The 22,167-nt window shown below is 34.1% G+C and overlaps 1 long non-coding RNA gene across 4 annotated transcripts in view; it reads right to left on the minus strand.

Annotated features, from left to right (window-relative positions):
- The window catches only part of LOC117977841 (uncharacterized), a 218,951-nt gene that overhangs the window by 188,774 nt on the left and 8,010 nt on the right, over positions 1-22,167 (minus strand). Inside the window, exon 2 of one of the 4 annotated variants that reach the window (XR_010112778.1) lies at positions 2,627-2,759. The exons of 2 other annotated variants lie outside the window; for them this stretch is intronic. This is a non-coding gene — a long non-coding RNA (uncharacterized LOC117977841). Of the gene's footprint in view, positions 1-2,626; positions 2,910-22,167 lie in introns of those variants that run through there. One more of the 4 variants, XR_008625927.2, reaches the window with a different exon arrangement.

The following is a 22,167-nucleotide window of genomic DNA, read 5'->3' on the forward strand; positions in this document are numbered from 1 at the left end:
ATAAAGTAACCATAAAACAAAATGCCAGTTACTTAATACAAAATGAAAATATAACTCTACATGTGTCTGAATATTTATGCTAGCTGTTTATCAAAATATGTTTATCAGGAAAGGAAATCTACTTGAACAAAATGAAAGATAGAAGTGTTTGCTAAGCAGATAAAGTAGAGGGAGAGAGGTCTGGAATATTCTATTGAGATAGTATCAGCAAACTAATATAGTCAGTTGTCTACCAACTAGAAAGGGATACTGTATTGACACCACAGAACTAAAAGCACAGATATAATCTTCACCATTAACAAACGCTCTTATTAACTGTTTGACACATCATCATTTTTTATAATTCAGCTACCTTCCACTGACTGCATTTAAGTTAGCATCTTTGTAATGAAATTTAAAGAGAGAATATAGGGTCCTTGATGCTATTTAGGAGATAAGCTAGAATAAATTGTCACATTTACAACTCATCTCAAGAAATTTTTAAAATATATTGTGACATTCAATAGCATGGCACTTACTTTACACATCACTTAATCTAATGTTTCCCCAATTTGTCTTTCTTACCATCAGAATCACTAACAGCTTTTGCTAAAAATACAGATTCCTAGGATTCTCCTCTGGAGCTTTTGATATTGGTGTTTGTAGGGAATCTACATTTTTGTATAAGACTTTAGGTTTTTCTGATAATTAGGAAAATTTAAGAGCTACTAATCTAATCTAAGTTCTGTGTTAAAAAGGACAAGTGGATTCCCAGGGATATCAAGTCCTCTGCCTGATAACTGAGATATTTTATACTTTTTCACACACATGCAAATAAAAGTCCTAGGAATATAAATTACTTGACCTGATAACTGAGATAAGAATGAATTATCAATTCCTCTTAAATCAAATTTCTATTCAACCATGCAATGTGGGGAGAATACAGTATGCATACATTTATTTATTTTATTGCTCAAAAGAAAATTTTTGCTATGTTTTCCCTAGTCTATTGAGGATTCAGTTTGTACCTTGTAGTCTCCTATAAAACCAGCTAAAGCCTACACAAAAAAATCATTTGTAATTTAGATGAGCTCTCTCTTTATTTCTACTTCCTAAGAATCTATTCTGCTTTCTCCAGTTCCTCACATTACCTAGATTATAGTTAAAAATAATGCTGCATCTCATTGTGAACTCTCAGTGTATAAGCTCATGTGGAATCTAGGACTTCTTCCATGACAACATTTCAACATTGAAACAAAATTAATTCTAGTGCAGTCTGAAAGCCACTCAATACACAATTTATTTGTACCTGCTTTTCATCCCTTGGATTCTAAGAGGTATGCTCCAGCAATGATGCAAGCTCACTGACAAAGTTCATGAGTTACTGTAATGTAATTTAACACCATCTAAGATACTATTGTGACTTCTCCTCTCTTGATGGTCTTAGTTCACTGGCCACCTACGGGAGGTGCAGAGAAGCAACCAGCTGACAAGGACATCCGTATTTGCTCTTAATTTATACCCAAGGCTGGGATGTTTCATATGATAAAAAGACCAAATACAGAATTAGTCTATATTTGGTCTGGCAATTGATCTCTGCAATAATCAAACCTCAAAGACAATCAAACCTGAAATCTAAGCTACATATTAAATAGCTTGGTTTTTAGGTTGCACGTTGCTGTGTATGCTGGCTTCATAGAAAATGCAAGTAGCAATGGCCATTTTTTAATAGTCATTAGCCTTGAAGCTCTCCTAGTTTTGAATCACATAGAAATAGAAATCAAATCTCACTAGATTTTTTTTTTTTGAAACGGTCTGGCTTCATTGCCCAGGCTGAAGAGCAGGGCATGATCTTGGCTCACACCTCTGCCTCTCGGACTCAAGCCATCCTCCCACCTCAGCCTTGGAGTAGCTGGGACCACAGGCATGTGCCACCATATCCAGCTAATATTTTTATTTTTGTACAAATGGGGTTTGTCATCTTTCCCAGGCAGGCCTCAAACTCCAAGACTCAAGCAATCCACCTGCCTTGAATTCCCAAAGTACTGGGTTTACAGGTGACAGCCACTATGCCCAGCAACTAAACTTCTAAAAATCAATTTTACATAAAATTATCTAAGCGTGCAAGGAAAGATAAGAAGCCTAAGGAACCAGTGAGTTGAAGAATAAATGCAGTTTAAATCATACATGTAAACAACATGATGTGATGTGGTAGGAATCATCTAACATGCTTTAAAGCATGAGTAAAAGGTCTTTTCTTAGAAAACTGGATCTTAGTTTAGGATATCTTTAGATAAGAGTATGAAAAGTCATATCATATTGATAAGTAAAGTGCTTCCTTTGGCTAATTTTAAGGATAGGACATTTACTTTCATATAATTCATAGGAATCTTAGACTTAAAAATAAAATTTCCCTTCTCAAATCCTTACTTTCATACTTTTTTTGCATTTCTTTCACTTTTGTGTTAATGGCCTATGTCTCAACATATTCTATTAAGCCTTCTGGAAACACATACTTTGTTTCCAGCCTCTTCAGAGAACCATCACTCCACTTCCTAGGCTTCTGAAGAAGCAGATCCAAGCTTATGGTTATTACATATTTCTAAATCTAGGTGACCAAGAAAAATTGATACTTTTCCCATCATACCTTTAAGTTAATAATCAGGTGTATGCTGAGAGGTAAAGACCCAAGAGTGTTGGTTGTCTAATTGTGCAGCTGTATAAACAAATCTTAATGCTTGAAAATATTCAAAGGTTATTCTCACGTTGATTGTTGGTAACTATGTGTAACAACATGAAAAGAAAAAAAAATCAAAGAATTACGTCTGAGGATAATACACAATCTCTAAGGGTAAGAAGAGCAACAAAAATTCTGCTTCAATTACTACTGAAATAATATATATATCCTGTAAAATCTATGGTGGCTGGTTGTAAAAATTAGGCATTAGCAAACTGATAAAGACTTTTTAATGAAAACATTATGAAACATAGTTTTTAAAAAGTTAAATACACCCACACCAGTTTTTCACATTCTTTGGGCTGCTTTAATGCTGCCATTAAATAATTTATTTAGTTGTGACATAGATCCTATGTTCCATGGAGTCTACCATTCATAAAGATGCAATGTAAGGTAACAAAAATATAAATTGTGTGTGTGGTGGGGAGAAGTCAAGAGTATTTTTATGTGACAGAAGTTAAGTTGTTATCAGTGTAAAATAGTCTGTTACAAATACAGGACTCTGTATGTTAGTTTCACTAACCAGAAAGAAATAAATTACAGCAGATACACACACACACACCAAAAAAGGGAAAAGAAACAAAGCTTAGCACCACAGAAAACCACCAAACTAGAGAGATAAACAATAAGAAAGGAAGAAGTGAACAAGTAATCTAAAAAACAACTAATGAAATGGTAGAAGGAAGTCCTAATTTATCAATAATAAACTTGAATAGAAGTGGATTAAACTCTAATTAAAAGATATAAAGTGGATGAATGGATTCAGATAGCAAAACCCACCTATATGCTGCCTACATGATACTTACCTCACTATTAAAGACAAATAGACTGAAAGTGAAGAGATGGAAAAATATATTTTATGCAAACAAATGAAAAGCAAGCAGGAGTAGCCACAGTCATGTCATATTTTAAAAGGCTTTAAATAAAAAAACTATATAAAAAAAGAATGTCACTGTATAATGAAATGATAAAAGGCCCAATTCAATAAGAGGACATAACATATATATTACTTAGGTGTAACTATATATGTACCCAACACCAGAACAACCAGATATATAAAGCAAATATTAGATTTAAAGGTAGAGATAGACTGCAATACAATATTAGTAGGAAATTTCAACACTCCACTTTAAAAATGGACAGATTATATGAAGAGAAAATCAACCAAAAAATGACAGACTCAAACTATACCATAGACCAAATGGACCTAGCAGGTAAAGAAGATCTCACCTGATATGGTTTGGCTGTATATCCCCACCCAAATCTCATCTTGATTATAGCTCCCATAATTCACACATGTTGTGGGAGGGAACCAGTGGGAGATAATTGAATCATGGGGGCTGTTTCCCCCATACTGTTCTTGTGGTAGTGAATACGTCTAACAAGATCTGATGGTTTTATAAGGGGGAACCCTTTCACTTGGTTCTCAATTCTATTTTGTTTGCTACCATGTAAGATGTGCCTTTCGCCTTCCATCATGGTTGGGAGACCTCCCCAGCCACGTGGAACTATGAGTCCACTAAACCTCTTTTTCTCTGTAAATTACCCAGTCTCGGGTATGTCTTTATCAGCAGTATGAAAACAGACTAATACATCATCCAACAGCTGCAGAATACAAATTATTCTCAACTGTACACCAAACATTCTCTAGGACCAATCATACATTATGACACATAATAAGTCTTAACAAACTTAAGAAGACAGATATCATATGAAGTATCTTTTCTGATTACAGTGATATAAAGCCAGAAATCAACAACAGGAAAGCCCTTGGAAATTTTATAAAAACATGGAAATTAAATAGCATGCACCCAAGAAATCAATAGGTCTCATTAAGACATTAATAGGAAAATTTCAAAAGTCACTGAGACAAGTAAGAATGAAAATCCAACATACCCAAACCTATGGAACGTATCAAAAGCAGTTCTAAGAGGGAAATTTATAGCAATAAAAGCCTACACCAAAAAAGAAGAAAGATTTTCAAATCACAAAGCAAAATTATACACTTCAAGTAACTAGAACATCAAAAACAAACTAAACCCAAAATTGGTAAAAGGAAGGAAATAATAAAGCTCACAGCAGATATAAATGAAACAGACACTAAAAAATATTTCAAAAGATAAATAAGACAAAGTGTAAAGGTAAAACTGACAAACCTTTAGCTAAACTAAGACAAAAAGAGAGAAAATTCAAATAAATAAAAGATGAAAAAGGAGACATTACAACTGATACACCACAGAAATATAAGGGATTGTAAGACATTACTCATAACTATATGCCAACAAATTTGATAATGTAGAATAAAATGAATAAATTTCTGCACACATACAACTACCAAGATTAAATTGTGAGGAAATATAACATCTGAACACATCAATAATGAGTTTGGAAATTGAATCAATAATAAAACATCTTCCATCAAAACAACAACAACAACAACCAACACCCAGGACCTGATGTCTTCACTGCTGAATTCTACCAAACAGTTAAAGAATAACTACCAATTCTCCACAAACTTTTCCACAAAAGTAATGAGGAAGGAATACTTCCATACTCATCTTATGAGGCTCGCAATATCCTGATTCTAAAACCAGACAAAGAAACGCACAAAATGAAAATAACAGGCCAATATTCCTGAAGAACATAGATACAAAAATTCTCAACAAGATACAAGTGAACTGACTTTGACAGCACACTAAAAAGAGTATTCACTATAATCAAGTGGGATTCATCCCAGGGATGAAAGGATGGCTTAACATGCACAAATCAGTAAATATGATACACCACCACAATAGAAAGAAAAACAAAAACCATGTGATCATTTCAACAGATGCAAAAAGAACACTTGACAAAAGTCAACATTCCTTTATGATAAAAACTGTCAAGAAAGTAGGTATAGGAGTGTACCTCAATGCAGTAAAGGCCATATGTGACAAACCCACAGCTAACATCTTATTTATGGTGAATAGTTAAATGCTTTTCCTCTATGATATGGAGGAAGACAAGGATGTCAACTTCTACCACTTCTATTTAGCATAGTACTGGAGGTCAGAGCCAGAGCAATTAGACAAAAGAAATAAATAAGAGGGATCCAAACTGGAAAGAAGGAAGTCAGATTGTTTCTGTTTGTAGAAAATGTGATCTCACATACATATGTATACATCTATATATGATCATATAGATATATATGATCTCTCTCTCTTTAGGGTTCTTTCTATATATACTTATATAGAGTGAGAACCCTAAACACTTGACCAAAAACTACTAGAAATAATAAATAAATTCAGTAAAGTTGTAGTATACAAAATCAACACAGAAAATTCAGTGGTGTTTCTATACACTAATAGTGAACTATCTGAAAAAGTCATCAAGAAAGGAATTCCATTTACAATAGCTACCAAGAAATCTGCAGATAAATTTAATCAAGGTCGTGAAAGATCTCTACAATGAAAACTATAACACACTGATGGAAAAATTTACGATACACAAAAAATGGACATTATATACTCATGGAATGGGAGAACTGATACTATTGAAATGACCATACTAACAAAATGTCCTACAGATTCAATGCAATCCCTATCAAAATACCAATGAAATTCTTCACAGAAATAGAAAAAAATACCCTAAAATTTGTATGAAACCAGAAAAGACCCCAAATAACCAAAGCAATCCTGTGCAAAAATAACAAAGCTGGAGGCACCACACTACCTGACTTCAAAATATACTACAAAGCCATAGTAAGCAAAACAGCATGGCACTGCCATAAAGCAAACACATAGACCAATGGAAGAGAATATACAGCTCAGAAACAAATTCTCATACCTAAAGTCAACTGATTTTCAAAAAAGGAGTCAAGAGCACACACAGGGGTAAAGACAGTCTCTTCATTAAATGGTACTGAGAAGATTGGATATCTACATGTGGGATAATGAAATTAGACCCCTATCTTTTACCTTATACAAAAATCAACTCAAATGCAATTAAAGACCTAAAGGTAAGATTGAAAACTATGAAAAACTACTAGAAGATAACATGTGGGAAATTCTCTATAACTTTGGTTTGTACAAGGATTTTTTAAATGAGACGTCAAAAGCACAGGCAACAAAAGCAAAAATAGATAAATGGGGTTTCATCAAACTAAAATGCTTTTGCACAGCAAAGGAAACTTAACAGAGTGAAAAAACAACTTACAGAATGGGATACAATATTTGCAAACTATACATCTGCTAAGGAGTTAATGCCCAGATTATATAAGAAACTTAAACAACTCAACAGCAAAAACATAAATAACTTATTTAAAAATGGGCAAAACTGGGAGGCTGAGGCAGGTGGATTGCCTGAGGTCAGGAGTTTGAGACCAGCCTGACCAATATGGTGAAATCATTTCTCTACTAAAAATACAAAAATTTAGCCAAACATGATGGCATGTGCCTGTAACCCCAAGCTACTCAGCAGGCTGAGGCAGGGGAATTGCTTGAACCAGGGAGATGGAGGTTGCCGTGAGCCCCGATTGCACCACTGCACTCCAGCTTGGGCAACAGAGCAAGACTCCTTCTCAAAAAAAAAAAAAAAAAAAAGGACAAAATAAACTAAAAGACATGCCACAAGAGAAAATATAGAAATGGTCAAGACGAATATATAATAAAATCATGTTCAACATCACTAACCATCAGGGAAATGCAAATCAAAACCACAATGAGATACCAGTTCACCCATTAGAATGGCTATTACCAAAAAGGTAAAAGATAACAACAGTTGGCAAGGAAGTGGAGAAAAGGCAACACTTACACACTGTTGATGGGATTGTAAACTAGTACAACCATTAAGCAAAACTTTATGGAAGTTCGCTAAAAAATAAAAAAAAACAAAAAAAACAATCATTCTATCACATAACCCAGCAATCCCACTACTGGGTATATATCCATAGGAAATGAAATCATTGTGTTTGAAAAATATCTGCACTCTTATGTTTACTGTAGCACTATTTCTAATAATCAGATATGGAATCAACCTATGTGTCTAAAAACAAACAAGTGAATTATATATATATAATATATATTATGTATATTATATATCTTATATATATTATGTATAATATATATAATATATATTATGTATAATATACATAATATATATTATATATAATATATATTATGTATATTATACATAATATATATTATATATAATATATATTATGTATAATATATATATTATGTATATTATATATACATAATATATACATATTATTATATATTATATATTATAATATACATAATATATATTATGTATATTATATATAATATATATTATGTATAATATACATAATATATATTATGTATAATATACATAATATATATTATATATAATATACATAATATATATTATGTATAATATACATTATATATTATATATAATATATAATACATATAATGTATAATATATATTATGTATAATATATATAATATATAATGTATAATGTATATTATATATAATATACATTATGTATATTATGTATATTATATATTACATATAATATATATATTATATATAATTATATATAATTATAATTATTATTATATATAATTTTATGTGTTATTATAATTATACATAAAATTAATTATAATTATATATAATTTTATGTGTAATTATAATTATACATAAAATTATATATATATATATATATATATATATATATATATGGACACACACACAATGAAATACTATTCAGCCATAAAAAAAGAATGAAATTCTGCCAGTTGCAACAACATGGATGACCCTGTAGGATACAATGTTAAGTGAAATAAGCCAGACACAGAAAGCAAATACCGCATGATCTCTCTCATATGTGGAATCTTAAAAAAAAAAATGTTAATAGAGAAGTAGAGTAGAATAGTGGTTACCAAACAGTGAGGAAGAAGTGGGGAGGGCAAAATGGAGATAGATTGGTTAACAGTTATGAAATCACAATTGTATAGGAAGAATAAGTTGTAGTGTTCTTTGCAAAGCAGGGTGACTATAGTTAAAAGTAAAGTATTGTATATTACAAAGTATCTAGAAGAAAGGATTTTGAAATTTCTTATTAAAAAGAAATGATAAATGCATGAGGTAATTAATACACTAACTATCCTTATTGGATCATTAGACAACATACATATTCATTGAAACATCAAATTGTATCCTATAAATCTATATAATTACAATGTGAAAATTTTTTAAAAATAAATTAATGAATTAAATAACAATTTTAAAATGTTCTCAATCACCAATGCAAAGTTTAGGAGCTTTGTTCTTGACTCAGCCTTAAGACTGAAAACTAATGTGTTAGAAATATTTGTAGATCCTCTCAATTTTGAAAGAATCCTAGCTAAACTACTGAAATATAAAATATATTTTATGTAATATGCTCTTAGGTATATTCTTAGGTGAACTCTGCTTTTAGATGAAGCTTATAAAAATGAAAAACGTATCTGAAACAAAATTTTAAAGTATTTGGAAAATTACAGCTTAATCTATTAAAGACAAATTTTCTATACAGTAACCTTTTTATGTGCTTTTGAAATGGGATATACAATTATTTTCCCTGATGTGAAGCAAAATATAGAAAGTTGGCATTTTATCTAAGAAGTTAACTTAGGAAGAAAGAGTGAGAGGCAGAGGAATGAGGGAAGAAAGGAAGGCTGATGATGGGATACCTTATCAAGTTGCCTAATGCTGTATTGGAACCTAATAGGCCTTCTAAGGAGCTTTATTACATAATGCAAGACTCCTCAATCTGGGAGGTAGAAAGGGCTTTATTTTTGAGTGGTCACAGGTTGCCCCATGGGCATAAACTCTACCAAGCTTCTAGGTTACACCTACATGAGCATCCCACCTGCTTAAGTGAGAGCAGCCACAAACTGTGGGCCATTCCAGGTAAGTGTCATATCACACCTGCACCAACTAGTCAAAGCCTGGGTCAAAGCCTGTGCAGAACTGATTGCTACAGCAGAGGCTAAAATAAGAAATGGGGCTAAGACAGTGAAAAGCAGTGCCCATATGTATCCAAAAACAGGTTGAAGATATCTTTAGGAAGGAACAGATAATTTTTTTTATTCATACAATAACAGATGCATATGAACTCCTCGAGTAGTCACCCATTCCTGTCAGCCCTTGGGCTTCATAACTAAATCATTCTTCCTTTGTAATCCAGTCCCACATTTTCAGCTATCTCTATATGTTTATTATCTTAAATATTTCTTTGCTCTATACTCTTCCCCTAGTCTTCAACCAATTTCTTTCTTTATTGTCCCAACCCACAGACTGTTATTTCCACTTCGATGTCCCATAGAAGCTTCAAGGGTTTGAAATACCTAAAAAACAACTCATCTTTCTCCCTAAAACTCCCTCTCCTTCTCCCACTTCAAAATTTCAACTAATGGCTCCCCCTGTTATTCCCACCAGAATCCTGAATGATCCCTGTTTCTCCTCATTCACTCCATACATGTAAATCTCATTAACGTTACTTTCTAGATATTTCATGAATCCTTTCCATTCATTCTGTACTAGAAAGTGTTCCCAGTTTAGACCCTGGTGGTTGGTGGCCTCTTACCTAGGCGCTCTCTCTCTCTCTCTCTCTCTCTCTGTGGGTGTGGGTGTGGGTGTGTGTGTCCTGAGAATTTATTTACTTCTGGTTTTTGTTTGTTTTTTAGTATCCAGAATCTACAGGGAACTTAAATCAATTAGAAAAAAAAATAACCCAATTAAAAAATGGGCAAAGGACATGAACAAACACTTCTCAAAAGAACACATACAAATGGCCAACAAATACACGAAAAAAAAAATGCTTAGAATCACTAATCATCAGAAAAATGCAAATCAAAACACAATGAGATACCATTTCATACCGGTTGGAATGGCTATTATTAAAAAGTCAAAATACAACAGATGCCAGCAGGGCTGTAGACAAGAGGAAGTGTCTGTATATTTTTAGCTATAGCCCTACTTCAAACGTGTCCCCCTTACAGCCAAAAGAGCGGCCTATCTAAAGGACTGTTCTGATCAGCTCACTTACCTGACTGAAACCTTCAGTGACTCCCATGGCCTGCAGGTCAATGCACTAATTCATGACTATAACATCTGAGATATCCTTGATCTGGCTACTGGTCTAGCCCTCTCTGACTCACGCTTTATAAACCATGCATTCTGGAACTTTTTAGTTGTTTCCCACATCAGCATGCTACTTCCCATCCATGTAGATTTGCAGAGACCTCCTCATCTTTTTAATTCCCAGTTCCCACTCTCAACATGGGCCATCTCCTACCCACACTTCAAAACCTAAGCAAAACAACACCTTCCGTGACACCTCCATGCTGAGTCAGATGCCATCCCCTTTGTATTGTAGTTCTTTGCTTGTGTGCCTTTGTCTCACTTTGTTCTCTGTAAAATAAACTCCATGAGGACAATGATCACCTGCTATTTGTGTTAATATCTGCACCAAGTGGCATAGTGTCTGGAGTATAGTAGGATCTATTTTCAAGGAACAAAAGATTATATCTATACCAATAGACATGAATTAGCGCTTTTTTTTTTTAAAGATAAGCTCCCTTTGAACTAAGTCAATGTTTACAAGAAGAGTTATACTAAAAAGTTCACTTTTGCTGCTTACGTTTCATTTATTTCAGGCAATTAATTCATTGTTATTGGTAAATCGATACTTTTTATTGATACTGAAAAGAGAGAAATAAACTAATGACTATCTCTGTTAGAGTAGATTTGTTCATCTCTATCAGTAAAATGTTAATTATCTGAAAGTCAATAATAAAACATAAACTGTGATCTTAAATGTTTTTTAGGGGCTCAAAAATAATTAGAATTCATGTCAGCATATAAAAAAGATCAGAGTATTTTTAAGATATGATAAAATTTTATTTTAGTTTCTTAATAGGGATTTTTGTGACCTTATGGAGTTCAACTAATTATAATTTTAAAAATAGGATTTATAGAGTTTTAGAATTAGAAACAATTTATAGATTATTTTATTTTTCTTTTGAGGAATCAGGTCATCAGAAGATCAAGGAACACCTATAATGTCACTAGATCCTAATTTAATTTAAATTTTAGAATCCAGGTATTCTAACTCCTGTCTTGATACTATTTCTACTTTATTATGTTGCTTCCCAGGGCTTTAAAAAATAAAAGCTGGGAAATTACATTTGCTTTGCATATACAGCACCAATTATCAAATTCAGCATAAAAGCATAACATGTATACATCAAAAAGAAAACATAAAAACTCCATATTAAAAGCATCTCAAAACAATTGAATATAATAGGGAAACCTTATACAAATGCAACACTCCCCCATTAATAAAAAGAAACCAATTGGAGAAAAAAGAAATTCAATATAAACATGTTGGAATATAACCTAATTCATTTTAATCCAATGCTTCAAATTGAAAAAAATTAGCACTAATGTTATTTTCCTTTATCATTACAATCTTGCTTTGCATTACATTATGCTATGTTTTGTATTAAACATAAAATCAATTTTTCACCTTAACACATGCTAGAAATACAGAGTCACCATGTTGGAAATCAGTAGAAAGTGTCTTTGTTTCTACTTTTTTTTTTCTTTGAAAAAGCTTTGGGAAAAAAAAATCATTTACAATGTTTAATTTTAATAACTTAAAGAATGTAACTGATTTTTGTTTGTTTGTTTGTTTTTGACATGGAGTTTCACTCTTGTCACTCAGGCTGGAGTACAATGGCATGATCTCGGCTCACTGTAACCTCCACCTCCCAGGTTCAAATGATTCTCCTGTCTCAGCCTCCCGAGTAGCTGGGATGACAGGCACTCGCCACCACACCTGGCTAATTTTTGTATTTTTAGTAGAGATGGGGTTTCATCATGTTGGCCAGGCTGGTCTCAAACTCCTGACCTCAGGCGATCCGCCCACCTCGGCCTCCCAAAGAGCTAGGACTACAGGCGTGAGCCACCGCGCCCAGCCAATTGAATAGTTTTTAACTCAGAGGATAAATGCTTGAGGGGATGGAAAGCCCATTCCTCATGACGTGATTATTTCACACTGCATGTCTGTATCAAAACATCTCATGTACCCCACAAATATATAAACCTCCTATGTACCCACAAAAATTTTATAAAATAATGAAAATATTTTAAAACTAAAAAAAATTGCTTTTTAATTAAGCAACCTTATTTAAATAAAATCATTCTTCCTCATCCTCAGTCCTGGGATCTACCAGAAAGAATTAGCAACATCTTAAAGATGACAAAGTGTTAAAGATAAGCTGCTATTAAGTAAAAGTGTGAAGTGTGGAGGGGACAAGCTGGATGCCTGAACCATTTTGTTCTATCTTTAGGACAGTGAAAGAGCAAGAAGCAGGGTTGGGGTGGGGGACACATATTCTGTTGAGCATTGTCACCACTATATTCACTGAAATTCATCTGCATGCTTGTATGTATACTTTTGATTCGCCTGATACACTGAAAATTATATGAAATTGTTCTCTATTCTTTAGATAATTATAATCTAAGTGCTAATATGAAGCTTAGAATTTATATGAAATATTTATGCCCACAACAAGACATTTCAGCTATTTCCTAGATAATAATCTCACTTCACCCTGCACAAAACAGGCACATGATCATGTCACTCTGACCTGGTTTGAGTCCAAGGAGACTTTTGTTTTTAAAATAATTTAGGTTAGTAGTTAAAATATGAACTTTGGGCCAGGAGTGGTGGCTCATGCCTATAATCCCAGCACTTCGGGAGGCTGAGGCGGGCGGATGACTTGAAGTCAGGAGTTGGAGACTGGCCTGGCCAACATGCTGAAACCCCATCTCTACTAAAAAAAAAAAAAAAAATACAAAAATTAGCTGGGTGTGGTGGCGGGCACCTATAATCCCAGCTACTTGGGAGACTGAGGCAGGAGAATTGCTTGAGCCTGGGAAGTGGAGGTTGCAGTGAGCAGAGATCTTACCACTACACTCCAAAACAAACAACAAACAAAAAAATTCTAGAGTCACACTGAAAATCTTAACAACATGCTTCTACTACTCATTTTTTTTAATTTTTATTTTGACCTGATTTTAGACTGATAGTAAAATGCACAAATAACACAAAGTGCCCCCTATGTCCCTCACCCTACTTCCCCTAATACTAACATTTTCAGAGCCATCCTTATTTTCTCTATAAAAGAGCAGAATTCTCCTTTTAGAGATTTGGAAAGATTATTAAAAGATAAGTTACAAAATACAGTACCTGACACGTATAAAATATTAAATAAATATTAGCCATGCTTAATTATTTTAAGTCTATATGAGTCAAGTTTTAGTAGAAATACAGGCTAGAAAAAAAAAACAGAAAGCGGGACTCTGTGATCCGACTTGGGCTTATAGAACAGACTGTACTAGTTTGTTCTCATGCTGCTAATAAAGTCATACCCAAGACCGGGTAATTTATAAAGGAAAGAGGTTTAATGAACTCACAATTCCACATGGCTGGGGAGGCCTCACAGTCACGGCAGAAGGCAAAAAAGAAGCAAAGGCACATCTTAAATGGTAGCAGAGAAGAAAGCTTGTGTAGGGAAACTCCCATTTTAAAACCATCAGATCTCGTGAGACTTATTCGCTACCATGAGAACAGTAGGGGGAAACCGCCCCTGTGATTCAATTATCTCCACCTGACTCCATCCTTGACATGTGGGGATAATTACAATCAAGGTGAGATTCGGGCGGAGACACAGCCGAATCATATCAATGACTAATGAGAATTATGTCCAGAACCTAATGAAAACCTGTCTGAGGCCACATTCCATGTAAAGCAGATTTGAGATAGAGATTTGTGTAGAGAACATTTAACTGGGTAAAATCCTAGGAACCAACAACTGTGGCGAAAAAGCTGAATTGGATAAAGGGAGTTGAGATGTGAGGCAGTCACAACAAATACCTCAGCTAATCTCAAGGGGGAGCTGAGAAGCTGGGGTGACCCTTCAGAGTTGCCCTAAATTGAGGCAGGAGTATGGAGTTTTAATACCTTTCACTGGCCATTCTTCAGATACGAGTTGTCCCCAAGGATGGACATCAGCTTGACAAGTTATTAATTAGATCTCCTGAGAATAAATTCTAGAGAGAATCAGCTGAGAGGCATGATTTGCCAACACTCCCAATAGCTGGGCAAACTTCAGTTTTGAGGGAGGATTTGGGTCACACACAAAAGTCTCCACAACCAATTATTCATGGGAAATTCTATGTAGGCAGAGCTATTTCATGGCCAGTTAATCAAAACTACATAATCTATTTGGTTAAGCAAAAGAAATTAAAAAGATAAAATAAAATCTATATATTAACTCTCAAAAGTTTTTAATGCATTTGCCTTGCATTTCGTATGTTTTGCCTTGCATTTCATATGTTTTGCCTTGCATTTGTTTATTTGCTTTCAAGAACCTTTAGAGAACAATCATTACTAATATAATATGGAGTAGCACAGCATAGAGGAGGGAAGCTAACTCTCTCCCTTTTCCCAGAACCTGGAACAGCTAAAGATCCTAAGCATTGTCAGCTTTGGTATCTGACATAGTTTGGATGTTTGTCCCCTTCAAATCTCATGTTAAAATGTGATCCCCAATGTTGGAGATAGATGCCTCCTGAATGGCTTGGTGCTGTCCTCTTGGTAATGAATGAGTTCTTACCCTGTGAGTTCATGCGATATCTGGTTGTTTAAAAGAGACTGACACCTCCTCCCTGTCTCTCTTGCTTCCTCTCTCACCATGTGATATGCTGGTTTCCCTTCACCTTCCACCATGATTGGAAGGTTCCTGAGGCCCTCCCTGGAAGCAGGTGCCAGTACTATGCTTCATGTACAGCCTTCAGAACAAGGAGCCAAATAAACCTCATTTCTTTATAAATTACCCAGCCTCAGGTATTTCTTTATAACAATGCAAATGGGCTAACAGAGTATCATTCATGGACAGTGAGTGTATTAGTCAATTTTCATGCTGCTGATAAAGACATACCCAAGGCTGGGTAATTTATAAAGAAAAAGAGGTTTAATGAATTCACAGTTCCACATGGCTGAGGAGGCCTCACAGTTATGGCAGAAGGCGAAAGGCACGTCTTACATGGCAGCAGGCAAACAGCAAATGAGAACCAAGTGAAAGGCGAAAGGGGTTTCCCCTTATAAAACCATCAGATCTCATGAGACTTATTCACTACCACTAGAACAGTGTGGGGAAAACTGTCCCCATGATCCACTTACCTCTCACTGGGTCCCTCCCACAACATGTGAATTATGGGAGCTACAGTGCAAGATGAGATTTGGGTGGGGACACAGCCAAACCATATCAGACAGTAATAACTTTCAATTAAATATAGCTAGACTTTCTGTCAGTGGGTCACAGCAGTCTAGAGAATACATTGAAAAACTCTGGGAACAGCAGATATAGAGGTCAGATCTAGAGATTTTGAACAAAGTTTAGTGCTACAATGCATTGGTGACCACAGACAAAAGGTGTCTGTTGTTGTTATAGTTTGTTTTCTGTCTTGTTTTCCATCATGGGAGGACAAAAAGAAAAAATGGGGGCAATGGTGAAGGAGAAATGAAAAAGACCTGCTTTTCTATGGGTGGAAGCGACTAAACGAGAGAATAAATTTGGATTACACAACAAATGCAAATCAAGTTAGAAGCATGAAAGGCATGATTAAGGCCATGGTTCTAATAGAGATCAGCCAGCGGAACCAGGATCATGCCACACCGAGAGAGGCTGCGGAGCCATTGCCTTCTCTCCTGTCAATGCTAAATTAATGAAATGGAACTCACAGAAGCACTATGTAATCAAATATTGGTGGGACACAAGCAAATTCTGAAAAAGTTTCATTGATCAGTGATAATATCTTTTGGTGTAAATATCTCCTCAAAACATTTCAGGAAAAAAAAATAAAGCTATAATTTTCCTTTAGAAATATTTAACTTTGTTATACTAGTTTACTTATTTTTTACCTAATACATTCTGATATATTGTTATGTAGGTTAAAGATGCTCGATTCATGCCACTGTGGAAACCACACATAATTTAGGCAATAATGCAAATTCTTTTCAAATTATTTTATCAGTGTATTCACTTTATTTTTATTTCAAACACAATACAAAATTACAGGATGCTATCAAAGTGATGCTACAAAACCCCACTAAAATTTTTTCAATTCTTCAAATCACACACTTACACACACACACACCACATGCATTCCCCGTACAGGCCTTTTTTTGGGGGGCCTGAGTAAATAATTGCATTTTATTTTCAATTTTTCATTTTGAAATAATTAAAGACTTACCAAAAATGTTGCAAAACTACGTGCCTTTTTGAAGTAAAGTCTTGAAAAAGTTGTTTGGTATATCCTTTATAGTAAAAAAAGAAAACACGTGTATATTCTGTTGATTAAAGGCATGCTGAGATTGTTAGACATGTGATTTCATCAGAGACTCCAATATAGAGCATAGCTGTAATGACATCCTAAGAGTGTTCTAACTGAAATGTGTTGGAAGAAGGTTCTAATTTTTTTCAACCCTTCTCAAGTTGGCACTCAGCAGATTTCCACTCTATAAAAATAACTCCTGCTCTGCAACTAATGTTCACAGATAAGCTCCAAACATATTTACAGCTCCATTTAAGTATAATGTACACACAGTAAAATTCACCCTTTTAAATGTGCAATTTAATGGGTTATGGCAGATGAATATCATCATTTGACCACAATCATGATCAAGATACAGAAAATCTGCATCATCACAAAATGTTTTCTTTTGCTGTTTTGCGTTTGATCTTTTCTCCATTCCTGAACACAGGCAACCACTAATCTGCTTCTGTTTCTACAGTTTGCATTTTCTAGAGTATCCTATTAGTGGAATGATACACTGGTGTCTTTCATGTCTAGCTTCTTTCACTGAGCATAATGCTTTTGATATTCATTTATATTGCTGTTGTATCAGTTTGCTCCTTTTTATTGTTGAGTGGTACTCCATCTACAACTGGTTTATCCATTTACAAGTTGATGGACACATCTGCTATGAACTTCAAGGATGAGGCTTAGTACGGATATGTTTTTATTTATTTTGAGTCGCAGTGGAATTATTTGGCTATATGATCAGTACTAAGTTTAACATTAAAAGAAACTGCCAAACTGCTTTCCAAAATGTCTGTACCATTTTGAAGTCCCACTAGCCAGGTGTGAATAGCAGTTCTTCACATCATGTGGTATGGTCAGTTCTGCTCGTGTCAGCCACTCCAGTGGGTGTACAGTGGTACCTCAATGTGGTTTTAACTTGCATTTCCCTGATGACAGGTAATGTTAAGTATCTTTTCATTTGTGTATTGGACATCATCTCTTTTTAAATTAAAATATCTGTACAAATATTTGGCCCATTTAGGTCAAAATATTATGTTAAATGAGTTATTTGTGTTTTGTTATTTAGTTTTTTAGTTATGTGTACATTCTAGATGAAAGTTCTTTATCAGACATATTTAAAATTATTCTGTCCCAATCTGTGGTTTGCCTTTTCATTTTTTGATGCTATGTTTTAAATTGCAAAAGTTTTAATTTCATGAAGTCCAACTTACTATTTTTTTCCATTTTCATCCATCCTTTTCTTATCTAAAAAATTTTTAGCTATAGTAAGATTATTAAAAATTTTTCCTATTCAGTAAGCTTTATACTTTTTATATTTACATTATGTATAAAATACATGTTGAGTTAATTTGAGGATATGGTGTGAGGTAATTCTGAAGTTCATATTCTCCATTTAATATCCAATTTTAATAGTACCATCTTTATAAAGACATTGATTTCCTTATTGAATTATTTTGGCAACTTTGGCCATGTAAGGCTGGATATATTTCTAAAGTATTTATTCTGTTTCACTGATATATATGTCTTCTTCATGCCAGTAAGTTTACTGTACTGGTTAGTGTAGCTTTACAATATGTCTTGAAATTTGGAAAGTTTTCCAACTTTATTCTTCTTTCTAAAACATGCTCTGGCTATTCTAGGACTTCCACATTTAAAAAAAAAATTAGAATCAGCTTTGTAATTTCTCCAAAAAGGCCTATAGGTTTGATTGGGATTGTGCCAAATCTGGAGATCAGTTTCAGAAGAATTATCATCTAATAAGTATGACATGTATATTTACCAATGAACTTGATACATATTTCTACCTATTCAATTTCTCGTATTAATGATTTAGAAATTTTGGATCAGCATACCTTTTATTAAATTTATTCTGAATTATTTTATTATTTTTGAGGCTATTATAAGTTAAATTGCTTACATAATTTTATTTTCTAATTGGTGTTGATTGTGTATAGAAACACAATTGATTTTATTTATTGATCTTTCATCCTACAACTTTGTTAAATTCACTTCATACCTCTAGCACACTTCTGCAGATGCCTAAGGATTTTCTATGTATATGTTTACATCACATGAGAATAGTATTTTTCTTTCTTCCCAACTTGGGTGTCACTTATTTCTTATTTTCTTTTCTTTTCTCTTTATTTCTTTCTTCTTTCTGTCCATTTCTCCTTCCTTCCCTTCTTTCTTTCTCCCTGTTTTAGAATCAGTTTTGTAATTTATCCAAAAGGACCTATAAGGTTTCATGGGAATTCCACTGAATCTAGAGATCAATTTCAGGAGAATTATCATCTCATAAGTATTAAATATTTATCAATGAACTTGGTATATATTTCCACTTATTTAATATTGAATGCAATACTTTAAAGAACTAGGGAGAGAGGACATCATTACATTTTTCATAATCTTATGTAGAAAGTATTAAGGCTTTCACCATTTTAAGTAAGATGTTTGCTATAGATTTTTTGTAAACACATAATCAGTTTGAAAATGTACTTTTCTATCCTCAGTTTGCTGGGAGTTTTTAATTTAAAAAATGTGTTACATTTTGTAAATTCCTTTTTTGCATCTATTGAGAGTGTCACGTGATTTTTCTTTTTTCTGTCAGCATGGTAGATTTTCAGTTGTTGAAACCAACTTGAGATAAACCCCACTTGGTTAAAACACATTATCATTTTTAAATATTCCTAGACTCAATTTGCTAATATTGTATTAAGAATGTTGCATCTAAGTTCATAATGGTTATCAGTCTGTCATTTTTGAGTTGTGATATCTGTATTTGTTTCTGATATCGAGAGAATCCACGTAAAACATCTACTTCTGTCATCAGTAATAATCTGACCAGGGATAACACCAACAGTTAGAGAGGAACCTGTCATTACCTGTGGCAGCAGAGATATCAGAGATTCCAAAAAGAAAAGCAAGGTTAAAATTTCAAATATAATCACATGAAATATCAGAAAGCCAGGGGATAGAAATATAGGAGAGCAAAATCTTAGAGGTCAAAACAAGTAGTTAAGTACTGCACATGATAATAAAAAGTAAAGTCTTTTCCTAAGGCAGAGCCTGGCTGCTGCCTAGCTTCTTTGACAATTCTTGGTAGGCTTTCATGGCTTTATAAGGGCTTATACTTTAGGTAAAGTTATAGTCAGGGAAACGGTGGGTGTAGGTTGGCTCTGTAGAAATGAAGCATTACAGGAGCACTGCAGTTAGAAAGAAACTGATACTGATGATACTTCGGTCACACTAATAATACATGCTAATGATAATCATAGCAATCATGGTAATGACAGAAAATATATATATAATATTAACATGCTTCTATTTGCACATATACATATGTGAATAGAAACATTGATTTAAAGACATGAAAGTATAGAAATAGCCTACACCTGATAAAGATATGCTCATACACAATAACAAACATCAGTATAAACAGAGGTTTTGATGTATCACAGAATTCTCCAATAGATCACAATTTTGACACTATGGGAAGTGTCATTTTCAGAACTTTTCTGTATCTCCATTATCTCCATTCTCTATTTCCAACATTCCTGGAGACTGAACTCAAGGATCAGTAAATATTCTCAACCTTAACCATAGCAGACTTCATTCATCCCATATATGCTTGTTATTTTTCCCCATTGACAGAAGGCATTGTACCATGAAATATACAACATATCTCTGACACACCTGACGAAAACAAACAATGGGGAAAGATTTACTATTTAATAAATGGTGATGGGAAAACTGGCTAGCCATATGAAGAAAGCTGAAACTGGACCCCTTCCTTACACCTTATAAAATAATTAACTCAAGATGGATTAAAGACTTAAACATAAGATCTAAAACCATAAAAACTCTAGAAGAAAACCTAGCCAATACCATTCAGAACATAGGCATAGGCAAAGACTTCATGACTAAAACACCAAAAGCAGTGGCAACAAAAGCCAAAATTGAGAAATGGGATCTAATTAAACTAAAGATAGCTTCTGCACAGCAAAAGACACTATCATCGGAGTGAACACACAACCTACAGAGTGGGAGAAAATTTTTGCAATCTCTCCATCTAACAAAGGGCTAATATCCAGAATCTACAAGGAACTTAAACAAATTTACAAGAAAAAAACAACCCCATCAAAAAGTGTGAAAAGGATATGAACAGACACTTCTCAAAAGAAGACATTTAGGCGGCCAATAAACACATGAAAAAAAGCTCATCATAGGCTGGGCGTGGTGGCTCACGCCTGTAATCCCATCACTTTGGGAGGCCAAGGCGAGTGGATCACAAGGTCAGGAGTTTGAGACTTGCCTGGCCACTATGGTGAAACTCTGTCTCTACCAAAATCACACAAAAAAACTTTAGCCAGGCGTGGTGGTATATATCTGTAATCCCAGCTACTCAAGAGGCTAAGGCAGGAGAATTGCTTGAACCCATTAGGTGGAGGTTGCAGTGAGCCGAAATTGTGCCACTGCACTCCACCCTGGGTGACAGAGTGTGGATGTCTCAAAGAAAAAAAAAAAAAAAGCTCATCACCCCTGGTCCAAAGAGATACCATCTCGTGCCAGTTAGAATGGCAATCATTAAAAAGTCAGGAAACAACAGGTGCTAGAGAGGATGTGGAGAAATAGGAATGCTTTTACACTGTTGGTGGGAGTGTAAATTAGTTCAACCATTGTGGAAGACAGTGTAGCAATTCCTCAAGGATCCAGAACTAGAAATACCATTTGACCTAACAGTCTCATTACTAGGTACACATCCAAAGGATTATAAATCATTCTACTATAAAGACACATTCACACATATGTTTATTGCAGCACTATTCACAATAGCAAAGACTTGGAACCAACCCAAATGCCCATCAATGATAGACTGGATAAAGAATATGTGGCACATATACACCATGGAATACTATGCAGCTATAAAAAAGGATGGATTAATGTCTTTTGCAGAGACATGGATGAAGCTGGAAACCATCATTCTCAGCAAACTATCACAAGAACAGAAAACCAAACACCACATGTTCTCACTCATAAGTGGGAGTTGA

Source organism: Pan paniscus, chromosome 6, assembly GCF_029289425.2.
Source record: "Pan paniscus chromosome 6, NHGRI_mPanPan1-v2.0_pri, whole genome shotgun sequence".
Lineage (NCBI taxonomy): Eukaryota > Metazoa > Chordata > Mammalia > Primates > Hominidae > Pan > Pan paniscus.